Here is a 15,039-nt window from a genome sequence, read left to right as displayed (position 1 = left end):
CCCAGGAAAGCCACACATCTGGGGAAACACCTTTGGAGGAAAGGGGCTTGCTTCTCAAGGAAAGTGCTTGCCAGGGAGCTCCCAGTGAGGCAGGTGCGAGTGTCACCCTTTGGCTCTCTGTGCTCCTTTCAGTGCTTGAGGCCCATTGCACGTGGCAGAGGGGCATGGAGAAGGCAGTGAGGAGAAGGTTTGGCATCTGCCTGGACCTGTGCAAACCAAGCCAAGCACCTGCAGCAGGGTGTGTTACACTCTTTGGACTGAGGGTGAGCAGGAGCATCTCTGTCCCGCCATGAGCCCCAGAGCTCTCTGTGAGAGCTGTGAATTAAAAGGCCTTTACACACATACTTTTCACATCTTTCCTGTCTGCTGTGTTTCAACTCTTGGCCATATGCATTGTCTCCTGCTTGGTGGGAGCTGCTGTGGCCCAGGGCCAGCACAGAGCAGCTGGGACGTGTGGGCCGGGCAGCGTGGAGAGCCTTGGCTGACCTTGGTGTGTCCCTGGCCTCAGAAAAGGCCTCCCAAGGTGTCCTGCTCGTTGGCTCTCCCTGTGCATCTTGGAGAGAACAAGGTAGGCATTTCTGGCAGCTGGGCATCAGCCGGCCTTAACTTGGGGGCGTGTGGTGGAGCGAGCCCAGCTGAGATAGCCTGAGAGCAGCCCAGTGCTCCGTGCTCCTCTCTGCTGACACGTGAGCGTTTCTCTGCTTTCGGGATGGCCCTGGCTGTGTCAGGGCTGCTACGAGGGTGTGGTGGTTTGACCAGGAAGGAGTGGGAATTCTGGGATGCTGTGGTCAAACCAATGGATGTTCTGAGTTTGAGACTGGCACCTGGTGTAGCCAGTGGGGTTTGGACACACCTCCGAGAATACACAGGGGTTAAAAAGCAGGGCTCTGCCCCTGGCAGGCTCTCTTGGGACGTTGAGGCGAAGAGGTCAGATCACCCTCCCCTGTCTGGCCGCTGCTGCTGGGCGGGGGAGGGGCAGCCACGTGGTAGGCCCTGGGCCTGGACAGAGATGGGAGGTGAGGAGGCCCTCGAGGATGGAAGGGTGGAAGAGCCCAGGGAGTCAGCCCTTGGGCAGCCATCCCCCCCCCCCCCCCCAGGAGGGAGAGAGGAGAGCCGGCGACACCGAATGTGATAGCAGCCGGCCCAGGAGGAGAAAGGGGGCAGGAGAGTGCCCGGCCGGAGCGGCAGCGTGTGTGGGAGTGCCGCAGCTCCGGGACAGACAGAGACTGAAAGTTTTAACCCCTTTCTTTCATGATTGGGGCCTTGCAAAAATGCTAATCCTCCTCGAAGCTGAATAAGAAGGGAGATAAGAGATGAGATGAGACAAGGACCTGGCCCGAAGAACGTGGAGATGATTGAATGGGGAGAGATGATTTGGAGTGGCCTTTTGGCTGGACTTTTCTTGTGGCCATGGACTCAGTTTGTTCCTGTGACACAGAGACTGCACTTAGGGGGAAGCAGTGGCTCAGAACCAGGAGGGTTCATCGTGAGGACCCCCCGGCCCCAGGGGGTTGGAAAAATATGGGGGGGACAGATGTCCCAAAGCAGAGACTGTGCCTTTTTGGAGTGAGACAAGGCATCCTTGAAAGACAACCCTAAAAGCAGCTCTGGCCATGCACGGTGGTGAGAGCACTGGGCATGGAAGGAAGATGTCACAAGCGGCAAAAGGACTTTTTTCCAGGCGGTGCCGAAGTGACAGGGAAGCACACGAGGTTTCAGTGTGTTTCCAGGGGAAGCCTATGGAACAAGAAGGACTCCTCTCCTCTTCATGAACTGAAGTTTGAGTATACTAAAGTGTGGTGCCAGGCTGGGCAGTTGGTGATTTGGGAGAATGTATCGGATTGGGAAAGTCAGGTAGTGGGGAGGAGGAAAGTGGTTTTTGTAAGGTTTTCAATTTTTTTTTCTTTTCCTTATAGTTTTTCCCTATTCTCCTGTAGTTTAGGTAATAAAGTGTTCTTTATGTTTAAGGTGGAGCCTGTTTTGCTTATTCCTGGTCACATCTCACAGCAGACACCAGGGTGAGGGCATTTTCATGGGGGCACTGGCTCTGTGCCAGGCTCAAACCATGACAGAGGGCACGAGACAGCCGGTCCTGTCCCGCTGGGTCCCAGCAGTGCCTCGCAGCAGCCCTGCAGCCACGTCAGGATGCTGGGCAAGAGAGGCCCTGGAAGCTGAGGCAGCTGATTTGAAGCTTTTGCAGATAAACCCAGGGGATGGCCAGCGGTGTTCCCTCAGGATACAGCAGTCCTGAGGGGCCTCCCCAGAGCTGCCTGATGCCGCCCACTCCGTGTGGCACCAGCTGCTTTCCTGTGGAATGTTCTACCTCCCCCAGGAGTGAAGAGGGAGCTGGAGAAAGAGCTTGCCAGGCTGCTCTGGATCCTTTCCCAGCAGCCCTGCTTGAGTGGAGCAGTCCGAGCTGAGCGCAGATGTGCCAATGGAACAGCCGTGCACGGGAAGGCTCGCTGGCAAGGATGATCCCGGAGCCACAGGCCTGGCAGCCTGGCTTTGCTGCCAGGGAAGGCCTTGGAGCAGACCCTCCTGGGTGCCATCCCACGGCACGTGCAGGGAACCAGGGGCTCTGCTGGAGGCTGGGAAATCTCTGCGGAGGGACGGGCACAGCTGGAGCTCCTGGCGGGGTGTTGGGGGCTTCTGTGGGGATGTTTGGGGGTGGGTGTTGGGGGGCGTGTTGGGGAAGGAGTTATCTGGAAGGTGAGAGTCTGGGCTGGAATCTGAGTCAGTTTGAAGGCAGCATCTGTGCTTTGGCACAGCTTTGGTTATGGAGGGCAGAAGGAATATCTGTGACTATTTCTTTTACTGGTCCTGTTTCCCCTGCAGGGAACAAGAGGGGAGAGCTGTACTTTATTGGCCACTTAGATATCTGTACTGGGGGAGGATCAGCCCTTTTGCCATCTACTCATTTGTTTGGGTTACTGTTGTAACACTGAGTGGACGTTCATTCCTTGAGAGCTTTTATTCCTGAAGAGAATTAGGAGATTACACTCTCTTCATCGAAAACCATTTGTAAACTAAAGAATGGCCTTCTTTTTGGCTCTGTGCAGTGTCATGTTTTGTAAAGGGACATTCAATGGATGATAAGGCAAATGAGTTGCTGCTTCAGACTGGGACGCAAACTTGTAGACCAGTCATATTCTCACACCATCCCCATAAATGTGGGAAGTTTGCAAATTTTGGAAGTCCTTGAGCTGAGCAATGGGAAGTTAAGCTTTCCTGAAGTGAGGATTTCTTTATGCCAGGTTCTTCTGTGCCTTCAAGGCAAAGATGTTTTTGTGATGCAGGAAATTACTTCAATGAGAAAATCATTCCAGCATGGAGGAAGAGCTTCTGACAGAGACCAAGTGTTGCCAGCAGTTGCTGCAGGTGCTCCTGCCATCAGCCCCCAGTGCACGTGGGCTTTGGCTCCCTGTGGCACAGAAGCCCCCCGGGGGCACAGGTCTCTGGGGCAGGAGACGGGCACCAGCGCTGCCAGGGCTCGGGGGGTGGCAGCTCTGCTTGGGCAGGGACTGTGCCCCAGCTGCTGATGGCAGCGGAACCCGGGCCCCAGGGCTCAGAGCAGCATTGGTGCCCGGGCCCACACATTCCTTGTGCGAGTCACACCCGCGGGATTAGGATGGCCACGGGCCGGGACGTGTCCCAAGGAGCCTGTGCCAGCGTCCCTGGAAGGGCCCGTGCCCTTCCCAGCGCGGCTGCGTCGGCAGCCCTGGGGGCTCCTTCTGCTGCCCTGAGCCCGCAGAGCAGGGCAGCGTTTGCTGATGCTCTGAGCCCTTCCTAAAGATCCTGTGGGGCTGCCTTGGACACCTGGGGCCAGGCATTGCTTCCAGCCTGGGCCACTTTGGCTGGGCTGGGGGCGGCCCCAGGGCAGGCGGCAGTGTGTGCAAGGGCCCTTGGTGACACGGTGCAGCACGGTCATTGTGACATGGAATGGGACCGGATGTCCTTTGTGACACGTGGTGACATAGGAGGTGGCGGTGACAGGAGCAGGCCACAGTGCTTGGAGCAGGCGACGGGACAGGACAGGACAGAGCGGTGCCGTGAGGAGCCCCCGCACAGCGCGCTCGTTCGTGTCCCACCCGGAGCTTTTCTGAGGCGTTGTTCCTACAGGTGACCTCGTGGCCAGACCGTGGGCCCTGGTGGCCCGTGGCCTCCCCGAGGATTTTGTTTTCCAGGCGCCTTTGAGGCCAGACTGAGGGACTTGGTGACTCGGAGCTTTGCCGAGACATCTCCTGTCCCTGCAGCCAGAGCCCTCAATGCAAAACCGTCGATCTGGTGACCACCATAGTTTATGAGGAGTCTCCTGTCCTTGTGACAGGAGCCCTCAAGACCAGGGTGCAGGACTTGCTGTCCTGCAGCCTTTCTGAGGCTTCTTTGTCTCAGGTGCCTTCAAGGCACAACTGCACAACTTGTTGACTTTGAGCTTTCTTGAGGCATCTCTCTTTAAGGTGCCCTCGAGGCCAGACTGACATGGCGGGCAGATTCCGCAGCCTGTTCAAAGTGTTCAGGGGGAAAGAAAAGAGAGACCCTGGAGCTGCCCCAGCACAAGAGCCTGAAAAACCAGAGCAGTTTCATACGCTGCAGGATGGTGAGCAGAAGACCTGGGGCACAGGGCTGATGGCTGCAGCCAGCTTGGCCCCATCCCATCCCATCCCATCCCATCCCATCCCATCCCATCCCATCCCATCCCATCCCATCCCATTCCATCCCATCCCCTGGGCACATGCCCATGGACAGGATGGAACAGGGGCAGGGCAGACACCCCGCAGTGGCCGTGCTCCATCCCCTGGGCCATCCCGGGGCTCTCCCTGCCTGGGCAGCGCAGGGCTGGGCTGTGCTCTCCGGCCTCTCCTGCAGCCCCTCAGCTCTGGCTGCGCTCGCTCTTTGCCAGATGCAGCCCTGGACAAGACACAAGAGCAGGAACCCGGCCGTGGCCGCTTGCGCAAAACCCTGAAGGTACCTGCAGCCACCCCCACCTGGGCTGGGCCTGCTGTCCCTGCTCAGCCCAGCACCCCGCTTGGAGCATGCCATGGAGCATCCCTGGTTTCCATGTCCTATGTTCTCCTGCAGAGGTTCCGGAAATTCCTGCGCATTCGGCGCACAAAGACCAGCACTGCAGCATCTGAGGGCACAGCCGAGCCTGACTCAGGGCTTACCGAGCTCCAGGCAGAGCCCGATGTCAGCCCAGATTCGGCTGAGTGCTCACAGGACTCTGAGGCTGCAATGGATGAGGACAGGACAAAGGCGGACAAGGAAGTGACTGAGGATGTGCCCATCACTGGAGAGATTCAGGACATCACAAATACTGACATCAAACCATGTTCAGATGAATACACACAAGACACTGACGATGCAATGAACGAGAACAGGACCAAGCTGGACACAGCAGTGACTGAGGATGTGGCCGTCACAAACACCAACAGCAGAAACACTGAGGACATCTCAAATACTGGCGCTTCGCCCGCTCCCACTCTCAGTGAGGAACTAAGACAGGACTATTTCAAGGACCCTTCTGTTTCTCCTCAGCAGCAGGTAAGTAGCCTGGGGCCAGTCCTGGAGGCCTTCGAGGATCATGTGTCCCCTCAAGCCATGGTCACTGGGCCCCCTCAGCCTTTGAGGCCAGCACAGTGTTGTGGGAAGAGAAGCAGTTCCTGGGGGAACCTGGGGAAGTTGCTGCCTTGGACAGCACTCAAAATCTCCCCCATGCCTCCTCCAGGTGCCAGCCATTGTAAGGAGCATTCACCAGAGTCTACTGTCCCATGTCACTCTGGATACCAGGCTGCAAATTCTGAGGCTGGCTGAAGAACACCCTGATGATGTGGTGCTGACCCTCCTGCGCTGTGCCCCAACGTGTGACAGGTACGGGGCCCACGTGCCTGCACAGCTCAGGGCCCACCAGCCTTTAGGGCCCATGGCCCTGCACAGCCTGTGCTATGGGCTCTGCCAGACAGGCACAGAGGTGCAGGACCCTGGGGCCCCTCTGTTTCCAAGCCTGCTGCCAATGCTCCCTCCCTGCCCCTCAGGGCACCGGGGCTCTGTCACCTGGGCCCCCACAGCTGCACAGGGCATGGTCCTGGGACTGAGATGCCCCTGACACAGAGCTCTGATCCCACAGAGCTGCTAGCATGATTTGGAGAACCATAGGATCACTGGCACAAGCTGTGGAAAAAGTGATGCCAACACTGCTCTGCGTGATGGAGGATTGGCCACTGCACAGCGCATGCACCTCTGATGGGGACGACAGGGACGTTTTTGCCCTGGCTGTGAGTTTCTGGATTTGGACTCTGCTTGCCCCTCGGTCACCCCACCAGCAGCTCTCCATCCTCTCCATGCCTCAGGCGCTGGGCTGAACCCTGGGCTAGGGGCAGGCTCAGGGGGCACCAGGCCCGCTGCTCCTCCTGCATCTGCCCTTGGGCCCTGTCCCACGGACACCTCGGCACTGAGCGCTGTTGTCTTGGGCTGCTTCTTTTGCAGGCAACTCTGGTGATCTGGGTGATTGCCCAGGTGCCCGAGTGCCACCAGGCCATGATGCTTTATTCCTCCCGCCTGTTTGTGGCTCTGCTTTTCCATGTTGTCATCACCACACAGCAGATGCCACCAGTGGAGGCTGGTCACTTCTGGAAAGCATGCCAGGAGGAACACCGCCTTCCCAGCAAGCCCAACAGGTCCTAGTCCTCCTGTCCTTCCCATACCCTTGTGGCCAGGGCCAGCACTCCCAGTGTGACCTGGGCTTTGCTCTGCACACAGGTTTACAGTGCAGGCCATAAAGGCTCTGCTCTGCCGACTGCACTGCGACAATGAGGTGGTGGCTATGGAGCGCAAGTGTGGCTGGGACACGATGCTGTGTGCTCACACCCAGCACTATGCCGTGGGTCTGCTGGCCAGGTGAGACCCCCTTCTCCCCACTGCCCCCGGCATTTGTGCCCTGTGCCCCACTCAGTCCCTGTGGTCATGGGCCAGAGAGCCTCGTCACTGAGGGACAGCCAAGGAGACTGGAAAAGGCTGGGAAAGGAGGGTGCCCAGAAGGAGCCACCTCCCAGAGCACCCACATTCCCTCCAGGGATGCTGGGAAAAGACCAGAGCTCTCTGAGTCAGTCCTGGGAGAGGTTTGACCCCCACCTCAGGGTCTTGGTGCCTTTTTCCCCCTGCCAGGGAGATGCGCCGTCGCTTGGTCCCGTTGTGCTCTGGCATCGCAATCCACTTGCTCCGGCAGCTCAGCAGGGAGGACCCATACAGGAATCTGCCCTTCCTGGCATTCCTTGTGGAGGTGAGCTTGCTTCCAGCGTTGCCTGGCTGAGCTGCCTCCCAGCTCTCTGCCCTCTCACAGCCACAGCTGCCTGGGACGGTGCCCATGCCCTGTGCTGCTGCCTGGGCCCAGCCCTGTGCGCTCCTGGGCTCCTGCTGGCCGGCTCCCCTGTCACTGTCCTGTGCCTTTCAGGTCCTCCAGTGCCTGGACTTGAGTGAATGTGGTGACAGTGTCCTGAAGGTCTTGGCAAGGCACCTGCACAGCGAGTGCAGGGAACGGTGTCGCCTGGCGCTCAGAGGCCTCGTGGTGGTCAGCAAGAATCCCTTACTGGTGAGAAGGGGCAGCGGCTGAAGCTGCGCTGTTAAAGGAGCCCCATGGGCGTGCAGGGCTTCAGGAGCTGAGGCAGCTGCTCCCAGCTCTCCTGCCTCACCTGCCCCAGTGCTTTGGGGCAGGCCTTTGGCCTGTGGGCCCTGCAGCAGCAGGGTGGCCTTGCAGTGCCAGGGCGGTGTTGGCGGTGCAGCCGTCCATGGCTTCCCAGCACAGCCTTGTGTTCCCCACAGGCCAGGAGAATGTGCATCCTGTCTCCAAGCCTTCTGGAGCTGCTGGGTGATGCAGAGGGAGAGATGGTCAGCACAACCCTCCATGCTTTTACCAATGTGCTCCAGCACAAAGACATCCTGGTATCCAGCACCACTGCCCCAAAGCTGGCTGAGGCACTCCTGCTGCTCTTCGAGCATGTAAGCTTCTGCATCCTGAGCCACAGGCATTGGGTGCTTCCCAGAAACTTGGTGCCCTCTGGATATTCAGGCCTTTGCCCAGGTGGGACTGGAATGGTTGATGTAGGTCTTTTTGTTTCCTCTAGGACAACAGCCATGTGCAGGTGCTCTCCATTCACCTCTTCTGCAAGGTGGTGGAATTGGTAGTGGATGAGGGAAAAAAGCCCCTGAAGACAATTGTGAGCAAGAGCCTGTATATACTTTTACTTTACTGTCACGATAAGAACTCGGACGTGGCAAAGGTGAGATTTTCTGTGATGCTGGTGCATCTCTGGGAGGGGGCATGGCTGCGTCGTGCCCTGGTGTCTCGCAGGCTGACACCGCATCCAGGCCTGGGCACAGAGATGTGGGTCCGGTGCCCTGGGCTGTGGGGCCATCTCTGGGTCCCTGCTGCTCTCCAGGCCTCTCGGGAAACGCTGATTCGTGTGGCCGAGTTCCTGAAGAGGAGGAGGCTCGTACACCTGTTGAAGAAGCAGCCACCGATGAATGTCGAGGAGTGCCTGGTAAGGAGGGCCTGAAGCCCCAGGCTCAGCCCGGAGAAGGCCCCTGAGGGCGGTGCTCAGTGTGCGGGCTGGCAGCTGTGCCCCTGCCCGCTGCTGCAGCCAGAGGCCGCGCGGGCTCTTCTCCAGGCTCCCGTGGGCCCGAGCCGGGTGCCCATGGAGCCCCGGCCCAGCGGGGCTGGGGGCCGCCACCGCGGCTCCCCGGGCAGCAGCCGGCCCTCTGCCCCCTGCCCTCGGGAGCCCTTGGCCAGCGGCTGCTGGCTGCGCCTCACGGCTGTGCGGCCAGGGGAGGCCGGGGCTGGGCGCAGGCAGCGCCCGGCCCAGGGGCTGAGCCCGCGCCAACCCTTCCCTCCTGCCGCTCTCTGTAGCTGGCAGAGGACAGGAGCCGAGCGCCCGAGCACCTGCGCCGGGCCCTGCGCTACCTTCAGAGCGCACAGGAGCCCCTGCGAGAGGCGGCGGACACGTTCATGGGTGAGCCCCGAGCCCCGGCTCCCACCCCGGCCCGGCCCGCCACAGCTCGGCCCCAGCCCCGCCTGCTGCCCCGGCAGCGTCAGCCGGGCCCGGGGCCGTGGAGCCCCGCCTGGCCTGGGCGTTGCTGCCGCCCTCTGGCAGCCGTGCCCTGGGGCGGCAGCGTGCGGCAAGGGCCGGGCTGAGCCCTGCCGGGCCAGCAGCCCCTGTGGCCCCAGCGCCGGCAGCGCCGCTGGCACGGAGCTGTGCCGCTGGGGCCATGACAGGCTCTGTGCTCACAGGCATGGCCGGGCGGTGCCTCAGGAGGCAGCAGCAAGAGCTCCGGCTGATCTGGACAGGTGAGTGAGGGCAGCGGGCTGACGGCATGGGCTGACGGGGGTCCTGCAAGCGCAGCCCCGGCTTTGCAGGGCTCTGCTCTCTGTGCCGACGAGGGCTGATGTGGGCACAGCACACAGAGATTTCAGGGACACGTAGGGGAGTCATGGCCAGTGCCTCCCAGCTGATTCCAAAGTGTCCTACTCCCTTCTGGGTGCGATGGCCCTGCCCAGAAAGTCTTGTAGGATTCCCTCAGACCCGGGCTGTTGCCAGGGCTCTGTTCCTCTCTCTTTCAGCCCTACAAGCCCGGAGGCAACGTGCCAGCCCATCCTGCCGTGACCTGGAAAATGAAGCCGAGTTTCCCCAAAGAGCTGAAGAACTGGGGACGTCTTCTGGATCCAGTCAACCAGTGCCCCAAGAAGAGCACCAGGAGACACCCAAGAGGACACTGCCTCCCAGCACTGCTGGAAGTCCTGGCACAGCTGATGCTGGGCAGAGTTCTTGTGGCTTCAGCCCTCTCCCTGCCTGTTGACTGCCCCGTCCCTCCAGGCCTCAGTCAATGCCCATTCCCATTTTTTCCCTCCACTCTCCCTCCGTGTAGATTGCTCCCTCCCTCCTGGCCTCATATCTGTCCATCCCCATTTTTTCCCTCCACTCTCCCTCCCTATAGGTGGCTCCCTCTCTCCAGCCCTCAGATTCTCTATCCCCATTTTTTCCCTCCACTCTCCCTCCCTATAGGTAGCTCCCTCTCTCCAGCCCTCAGACTCTCCATCCCCATTTTTTCCCTCCACTATTCCTCCCTTTAGATAGCTCTGCCCCGCCGGCCCTCAGGCTGTCCATCACCTTTTTTTCCCTCCACTCTCCCTCCCTGTTGAGAGCTCCCTCCCTCCAGTCCTCAGACCCTCCCCATTAGCTTTTTTCCCTCCCAGCTCATCCCTTTGCTTCGCCTTTCATTAATAAACAGTTTGGCATCTTCACTTTCCCTGCATCTCTGTGGAGCTGAAGTAAATCTGGGGCCCTGGGACACACAGGCCCTGCTGCCGTTCTCTGCCACGCCGTGTTTTGTGCACGGACCCAGAGGAACGAGGGCAGGTCAGGCTGGAAAGGTCCCTGTGCTGAAGGTGCAGTTCCACAGCACTGTGCCGTTACACATCTTGTGAGCACCCTGGAGCCCCTGGATTTTGGGAAAGCCAACCTGAGTATGCTCTGAGCCCAGCTGAGAGGGATTCCATGGCAAGCATCCGTGGAGGGCAAAGGAACTTGGAATGCTGGAAGCTTTCAAGAACAGCTTCCTGAAAGCACAGCAGTGCTCCATCCCTGCACAGGATGAGGAAGAGGGCAGAAGCAGAGAGCATCCTGCCTTAGCAGGGAGCTCTGGGTGTGCCTAAGGGCAAATGAAGCAGCAGCACGGTGCCCGAGACTCGGACACGCGGCCATGCCGGTGCCCGGAGCGCTGTCAGGCAGTGCCAGGATCCCGGCTGTGCTTCTGCTCCCCACAAGTGAGGAATGGCAGCCCCAGGCTCAGAGCCAGTCAGAAAGCCAAGCAAGGGAGAGCAGAGGGAGGGCACCCTGCCAGTCTCTCTTGGGCATGGCCACAAAACAGCCCCTGCTGCTTCTTGCTCCGCCTGCTTTTGGGCTGTGCTGGTGGCAGAGCCAGCCAGGTTGGGCTCTGTGCTCCAAAGCCTGTTGGGAGCGGGCATGAAAAGCTCTGTGTGCACAGCAGAGAGACCTGGAAGGTGCTGGCAAGAGCATACTGCAGGAAGAGGGCATTTCTTAAGGCTGTGTTGGTGTTCCCCAGGAAAGCCACACATCTGGGGAAACACCTTTGGAGGAAAGGGGCTTGCTTCTCAAGGAAAGTGCTTGCCAGGGAGCTCCCAGTGAGGCAGGTGCGAGTGTCACCCTTTGGCTCTCTGTGCTCCTTTCAGTGCTTGAGGCCCATTGCACGTGGCAGAGGGGCATGGAGAAGGCAGTGAGGAGAAGGTTTGGCATCTGCCTGGACCTGTGCAAACCAAGCCAAGCACCTGCAGCAGGGTGTGTTACACTCTTTGGACTGAGGGTGAGCAGGAGCATCTCTGTCCAGCCATGAGCCCCAAAGGTCTCTGTGAGAGCTGTGAATTAAAAGGCCTTTACACGCATACTTTTCACATCTTTCCTCTCTGCTGTGTTTCAACTCTTGGCCATATGCATTGTCTCCTGCTTGGTGGGAGCTGCTGTGGCCCAGGGCCAGCACAGAGCAGCTGGGACGTGTGGGCCAGGCAGCGTGAAGAGCCTTGGCTGACCTTGGTGTGTCCCTGGCCTCAGAAAAGGCCTCCCAAGGTGTCCTGCTCGTTGGCTCTCCCTGTGCATCTTGGAGAGAACAAGGTAGGCATTTCTGGCAGCTGGGCATCAGCCGGCCTTAACTTGGGGGCGTGTGGTGGAGCGAGCCCAGCTGAGATAGCCTGAGAGCAGCCCAGTGCTCCGTGCTCCTCTCTGCTGACACGTGAGCGTTTCTCTGCTTTCGGGATGGACCTGGCTGTGTCAGGGCTGCTACGAGGGCACGAGACAGCCGGTCCTGTCCCGCTGGGTCCCAGCAGTGCCTCGCAACAGCCCTGCAGCCACGTCAGGATGCTGGCCAAGAGAGGCCCTGGAAGCTGAGGCAGCTGATTTGAAGCTTTTGCAGATAAACCCAGGGGATGGCCAGCGGTGTTCCCTCAGGATACAGCAGTCCTGAGGGGCCTCCCCAGAGCTGCCTGATGCCGCCCACTCCGTTTGGCACCAGCTGCTTTCCTGTGGAATGTTCTACCTCCCCCAGGAGTGAAGAGGGAGCTGGAGAAAGAGCTTGCCAGGCTGCTCTGGATCCTTTCCCAGCAGCCCTGCTTGAGTGGAGCAGTCCGAGCTGAGCGCAGATGTGCCAATGGAACAGCCGTGCACGGGAAGGCTCGCTGGGAAGGATGATCCAGGAACCACAGGCCGGGCAGCCTGGCTTTGCTGCCAGGGAAGGCCTTGGAGCAGACCCTCCTGGGTGCCATCCCACGGCACGTGCAGGGAACCAGGGGCTCTGCTGGAGGCTGGGAAATCTCTGCGGAGGGACGGGCACAGCTGGGGCTCCTGGCGGGGTGTTGGGGGCTTCTGTGGGGATGTTTGGGGGTGGGTGTTGGGGGGCGTGTTGGGGAAGGAGTTATCTGGAAGGTGAGAGTCTGGGCTGGAATCTGAGTCAGTCTGAAGGCAGCATCTGTGCTTTGGCAAAGCTTTGGTTATGGAGGGCAGAAGGAATATCTGTGACTATTTCTTTCACTGGTCCTGTTTCCCCTGCAGGGAACAAGAGGGGAGAGCTGTACTTTATTGGCCACTTAGATATCTGTACTGGGGGAGGATCAGCCCTTTTGCCATCTACTCATTTGTTTGGGTTACTGTTGTAACACTGAGTGGACTTTCATTCCTTGAGAGCTTTTATTCCTGAAGAGAATTAGGAGATTACAATCCCTTCATCGAAAACCATTTGCAAACTAAAGAACGGCCTTATTTTTGGCTCTGTGCAGTGTCATGTTTTGTAAAGTGACATTCAATGGATGATAAGGCAAATGAGTTGCTGCTTCAGACTGGGACGCAAACTTGTAGACCAGTCATATTCTCACACCATCCCCATAAATGTGGGAAGTTTGCAAATTTTGGAAGTCCTTGAGCTGAGCAATGGGAAGTTAGGCTTTCCTGAAGTGAGGATTTCTTTATGCCAGGTTCTTCTGTGCCTTCGAGGCAAAGATGTTTTTGTGGTGCAGCAAATTACTTCAATGAGAAAATCATTCCAGCATGGAGGAAGAGCTTCTGACAGAGACCAAGTGTTGCCAGCAGTTGCTGCAGGTGCTCCTGCCATCAGCCCCCAGTGCACGTGGGCTTTGGCTCCCTGTGGCACAGAAGCCCCCCGGGGGCACAGGTCTCTGGGGCAGGAGACGGGCACCAGCGCTGCCAGGGCTCGGGGGGTGGCAGCTCTGCTTGGGCAGGGACTGTGCCCCAGCTGCTGATGGCAGCGGAACCCGGGCCCCAGGGCTCAGAGCAGCATTGGTGCCCGGGCCCACACGTTCCTTGTGCGAGTCACACCCGCAGGATTAGGATGGCCACGGGCCGGGACGTGTCCCAAGGAGGCCGTGCCAGCTTCCCTGCAAGGCCCCGTGCCCTTCCCAGCGCGGCTGCGTCGGCAGCCCTGGGGGCTCCTTCTGCTGCCCTGAGCCCGCAGAGCAGGGCAGCGTTTGCTGATGCTCTGAGCCCTTCCTAAAGATCCTGTGGGGCTGCCTTGGACACCTGGGGCCAGGCATTGCTTCCAGCCTGGGCCACTTTGGCTGGGCTGGGGGCGGCCCCAGGGCAGGCGGCAGTGTGTGCAAGGGCCCTTGGTGACACGGTGCAGCACGGTCACCGTGGCATGGAATGGGACAGGATGTCCTTTGTGACACGTGGTGACATAGGAGCTGGCAGTGACAAGATGAGGCCACAGTGCTCAGAGCACACGACAGGCAGAGCGGTGCTGTGAGGAGCTCCCGCACAACGCGCTCGTTCATTGCTGACCTGGAGTTTTTCCTTGACCTTTCTGCTGCAGGTGACCTCGAGTCCAGACCACAGGACTCGGTGGCCCGTGGCCTTTTCTGGACTTTTCTTTTGCAGGACACCTCAAGGGCAGACCGCGGGACTTGGTGACTCGGAACTGTTCCGAGGGGACTGCCATCCTTGCGGCCAGTGTCCTCGAGGCCAGACCACTGGACTTGTCTACTCTGTGCTCTTCCAAGGCCTCTCTCTTGCAGGTGCCATTGACGGCAGATTTTGGGAGAATGGCAGAGAAACGCCAAGGCCTGTTCAATAAGAAGAAGAACAAAGATTCTTTAGCTGCCCCAGCAAAGCAGCGTAACGCGTCACCAAAGGTCCAGGCAGTGAAGGAGAGTGAGTGACAGAGCTGGGTCACAGGGCTGATAGCTGCAGCCAGCTTGGCCCCATCCCATCCCATCCCATCCCATCCCCTGGGCACATGCCCATGGACAGGATGGAACAGGGGCAGGGCAGACACCCCGCAGTGGCCGTGCTCCATCCCCTGGGCCATCCCGGGGCTCTCCCTGCCTGGGCAGCGCAGGGCTGGGCTGTGCTCTCCGGCCTCTCCCGCAGCCCCTCAGCTCTGTCTGTGCTCGCTCTTTGCCAAATGCAGAGAAGAAGAAGGACACCGCTGGTGGTGGCTTCAGCAACTCACTGAAGGTACCTGCAGCCATCCCCACCTGCGCTGGGCCTGCTGTCCCTGCTCAGCTGAGCACTGTGTTTGGAGCACTCCATGGAATGTCCCTCTCTTCCCTGCTCTTCTGCAGAAGTTCTTTGCATGTGGATGTGGAAAGAAAGAAAAGGAGGATCCGGACAAATACAGGCCGCTTGATTGTACCACAGTTTCAATTGAATGCGCGGAATGGAGTAATTACATACTGAAGGCTGACCAGGTAACAAATGAGGCCAATTCAGATACCTGAGTGACTGAGGTCATAAAAATAATGGATACTACCCCCACGTTAACTACCATTTATGCTGACAATTTATTATTCATTGATATTCATGTTTTATTATCAGAAGTAATAAGCAGCCATTGCCCCTGGCTGGAGGCCTTCCAGGGTCATGCGGCCATCAATCCATGTCAGCCTGCCTGCCTCAGCCTTTGAGGCCAGCACAGTGTGGGGGCAAGGGAAGCACTTCTCTGGGGAAAATGGGGAATCTCCTCCCTCAG

General features: G+C 59.0%; 1 long non-coding RNA gene across 1 annotated transcript; it reads left to right on the top strand.

Moving 5' to 3' along the window:
* The first annotated feature begins 8,946 nt into the window (after positions 1–8,946).
* Positions 8,947–10,279, top strand: LOC141727289 (uncharacterized). Its single transcript, XR_012578324.1, has 3 exons — positions 8,947–9,002; positions 9,281–9,337; positions 9,611–10,279. It is a non-coding gene; the product is annotated as an uncharacterized LOC141727289 (long non-coding RNA).
* Positions 10,280–15,039: the final 4,760 nt, after the last annotated feature.

This window comes from Zonotrichia albicollis, assembly GCF_047830755.1.
Source record: "Zonotrichia albicollis isolate bZonAlb1 chromosome 6 unlocalized genomic scaffold, bZonAlb1.hap1 SUPER_6_unloc_1, whole genome shotgun sequence".
Classification (NCBI taxonomy): Eukaryota; Metazoa; Chordata; class Aves; order Passeriformes; family Passerellidae; genus Zonotrichia; species Zonotrichia albicollis.
Note: the sequence above shows the minus strand (reverse complement) of the source record. Positions and strands in the feature narration are given on the sequence as shown.